Source organism: Coenobita brevimanus, chromosome 13 (assembly GCF_032717465.1).
Source record: "Coenobita brevimanus isolate Jiangsu-jjx chromosome 13, ASM3271746v2, whole genome shotgun sequence".
Taxonomy (NCBI): domain Eukaryota; kingdom Metazoa; phylum Arthropoda; class Malacostraca; order Decapoda; family Coenobitidae; genus Coenobita; species Coenobita brevimanus.
This window is the reverse complement of record NC_136966.1, coordinates 12551240-12555504: the sequence shown is the minus strand read 5'-3', so window position 1 is coordinate 12555504 and position 4265 is coordinate 12551240.

The following is a 4265-nucleotide window of genomic DNA, read 5'->3' as shown; positions in this document are numbered from 1 at the left end:
TGAACTAAGTGAATTTTTCTCTTTGAAAGTTGGGTTGAAACAGGGATGTGTCATGTCTCCATGGTTGTTCAATCTGTACATGGATGGGGTAATAAAAGAGGTACAAGGTAGGGTAGTGGATGTTGGAGTGGCCCTGGTGAGAGAGGATAGTGTTTGGAAACTCCCTGTACTGTTGTTTGCAGATGATACTGTCTTGTTGAATGAAGACGAAGGGGAGCTGCAAGGCTTGGTGGATGAGTTTGGGAGAGTGTGTAAGAAACGAAATCTAAAGGTGAATGTAGGGAAGTGTAAAGTGATGGTCTTTGAGAGAGGTGAAGTCAGTGAATGTACAGCGAGGTTGGATGGTGAGGAATTGGAAAATGTGAGTCCGTTTAAGTACATGGGTAGTGTGATGAGTAAGGATGGTGGTTTGGAGGGTGAAGTGCTTGAAAGGGTACAGCAGGGAAGAAAGGTTGCTGGTTCTTTGAAAGCAGTGATAAGAAACAGGGAAGTGAGCATGGAAGTGAAAAAGTTACTACATGACAGTATTGTGATACCAACTCTAACGTATGGAAGTGAAGCTTAGACGTTGTTGGAAGGACACAAGTCAAGAGTGAGAGCAGTGGAAATGAGTTATTTAAGAGGAGTCTGTGGAGTCACATGGAGATACAGGCTGACGAATGAGGATATAAAGGAGCGTTGTGGTGTGGATGTGGATGTGATAGGAAGCGTTATGAGGAACACACTGAGGTGATTTGGCCATGTGGAGAGGATGGACGGTGAAAGACTGACGAAGAGAGTGTATGTGAGTAAGGTGGAGGGGGGAAGAGGGAGGGGGAGGCCGAGGATGAGATGGAGGGATGGGGTGGAGAGGTATATGAGAGAGGGAGGTGTGAGTTGGGAGCAGGGCAGTGAAATGGCGGGGGACAGGGCGACGTGGAGGCGATTTGTTTGTGGCCACCCAAAACGGGATTGAGGCGTCTGGCAATAGATAGATAGACATTATCAGTTCTGCATCCAGACAATCACACTTAACCACTTCACTCCCATGATGTATATTTTATTTTATTCCTGATACATCCAGATGATTATTTTCAACTTACTACACACACACACAAAAACACACACACGTGCGCCCGCGTGCGCGTGTGCGTGTGTGTGTGTGTGTGTGTGTGTGTGTGTGTGTGTGTGTGTGTTGGAGTAAAAATTATTATGGGAATTTATGTATATAATTTGTTGTAAACAAAAGCAACTCCCAGTGCCAGTACTCAGATTCGGTCAACTGTATGCGTGTTGTTGTGGTCAGGAGTAATTGAACCGTGAGTAGTAATTCGTGTGAGGTAAAGCAATCAGTGTGACCAGACGTTGGTACCTTACAGTATCTCACGGGAGGGGTCCTGTTCTGCGGGTGAGCAGGTGGCAGGTCGTGGGGCTCGTATTCTAGTTAGCTTAGAACGCTTCGTAGCACAGATACCTTTGCAATTTATTTTGCTTATAACGCCTTGAATCTTTTTCATATGTTATTAATGTTGCTTTAATATTGACACTCTGTGGCCTATGTACTGCATATTCCCAAAGCAGATAGTAACATACTAGATACTCAAATAAGCTGATGGGGAAAAGATGTTCGACAAACCCCGACGAGACCTCGGACCTTGGTGAGACGAAAGGACCTAGATGAGCGCGGTCTGATGCTAAGAGGCTCTGGGCAGCGGTGCTATGTGGCCATATTTTACAGTAGGTGGCATTGGAAGCTTCGTAGTTCCTTGTCCTTAGTGATTTATCTTGCTTAACACATCTTAGCAGGCTTCCAAATTGTGCTGTGTCTCTGTATTTTCGCTGTTGTTTGAATGAATGACATACATGAGGATACTTAGTTGCAACAGGCAAAATAAACTGCTGAAGAAGAGGTGCTACAGAATTTGCAAAGCCACTTAGAATACAACCCTAAGTGGTCCTTGTTCCTGCTGCTGATGTTGTTGCTGCTGCCTTTGATGTGGTTGTTGCTGTTGTTAATCCTGCTCTTTCAGTCCGATGATTTTTCACATTTTCTTGGTTATATGCTTAACTGAATAATATACCAGTCTTATGACAGAAAACACTTATGCTTCTAAATAGCTGAGTTAACATGAGGTAAGTTATGACAAAGTTGGCATTTTAAGAATCTGGATTAGTGCAAAGCTTTATGTATTTTGTTTAGCATATTACAGTCGCAATGTAATTAACTCAAATAATCTTCTTTCTCGGCACGCAGATATAATGACGATCCATGACATCTTGCCCATTCACTATTAGCAATGTAATTTCTGAAAGTTCTTGATTTCACTTGTTATATAAATACATTTTTTTTCTCCCCATTTCCCACATACTCATATCTTCTCACCTATTCTTCTCTGTTCGTCCATCCCTCAAGCTGTGTATATTCTTTCCAGTAGTCTCATCATCTGTTGCACACTGTCTGTATAGAAGTATCTAACTTTGTCTATCATTCTGCCTGACTATCTACCTGTCTAACTATGTCTCTCGGTCGGTCTCGCTGTCTGCCTATCTTTTCATCTATCTACCTATTTGTCTATCTATCTATCTACACACACACAAACATATATATATATATATATATATTATGCTAGGAAGAAGGAACCAAAGGACGCGGGTCAGCAATTATTGTTCCTTCCAAGAGAAAAACAAAATTCAAGAAAGAGCCAAATTCAAGATCCGTTCATTTCGTGATGCCTGGACACACTGCGTTTCAAAGACTGGAGATCATAGGAAGCAGGAAATACAGACAGAGGGAGACAGTTCCAGAGTTGACCTGTTGCATAGATGAAGGACTGCGAATAACGGTTAACTCTTGCATTAGAGTGTTGGACAGAAAAGGGATGAGAGTTTGCTGCTAGACGGGTGCTACGCGCCCGTCGTAGAGGTGGAGGAATGCATGCAGATAGTTCAGAGGAGCAGTGACCATTGAAGTAACGATAGAAAAGAGATAAAGATGCAACAGTGGTGCGAAGAGACAGAGGTTGAAGGGAGTAAGAATGAGGAGGAGAGTCAATGAGACGAAAAACCTTTGACTCCACCCTATTGAGAAGAGCTATATGTGGGGAGCCTCCCCACACATGAGAGTTGTACTCCACACAGGGGCGGATAAAACCCCTGTATAGAGTCAACAATTGTGCAGGGGTAAAGAAGGAATGGCTTAGCCCACCTAATCTCTTAGAAGCAGATTTTACAAGATATGTAATATGATCTTTCCAAGATAAGTCCCGAGTAAATGAAACCCCAAGCATGTTCAAGGATGATGCAGGATTAAGCTGAATATTATTAAACGTTAGTGGAAGATTTTGTCGGGTTCATAGATGTAGAAACTGAGTCTTTGATGCATTAAAAACCCAGATTATTTTACCCTAGTCAGAGATACGAGCCAAGTCAGACATTAGGCGTGCCTTAGCCTCATCCCTTCCTTGTTGAAGTAACTGCTGAGATGGACGTTGCGGGAACCGAATGGAAAGGTGAAGGGTGGAGTCATCAGCGTATGAGTGGATAGGGTCAGATGTACAGCTTAGAAGGTCATTGATGAATAAAAGGAAGAGAGTTGGTGATAGGACAGAGCCCTGAGGAACACCACTGTTGATAGATCGAGGAGAAGAACGATATATATATATATATATATATATATATATATATATATATAGATATATATATATATATATATATATATGGAGCCTCTTTGGTACAGTGGTAAAGTGTGCGTTTTCGTACATTGGAGAGCGAGGGTTCGCGGCCCGCCAAGGTAATGAACTTTGGAAGTGTTCTCCAGGCCATGTACTGCTTTGGTGGAGACCAGGGGTGCTGTGGTTGAACCAGTGTCGCTTACTGTAAAGTATGTTTGCCCCCAGTCGGCTTGCGCGGGCCGATTACACTTGGTTCACAGACTACACACACATCCAAAGCCACTACAACACTACAGTCACACATACAAGCACTTCTCACCCTACATACAATCTATACTAGACAGCATAAGCCACTTGGTGGAGATACATTGGCTGTATCGTCCCAACTTCGGTCGGGATAGGTCGGTCCTGCAGTGGATATTTAAACGGCTGAAGATATATATATATATATATATATATATATATATATATATATATATATATATATATATATATATATATATATATATTTATTTATTTATTTATTTATTTATGTGTCCGACTCTGCGCATAGGCTTCACAGCCTGCTATCAAGGCCCAGCAGTCCTCCTACATAACATACACCTCTACATGTCA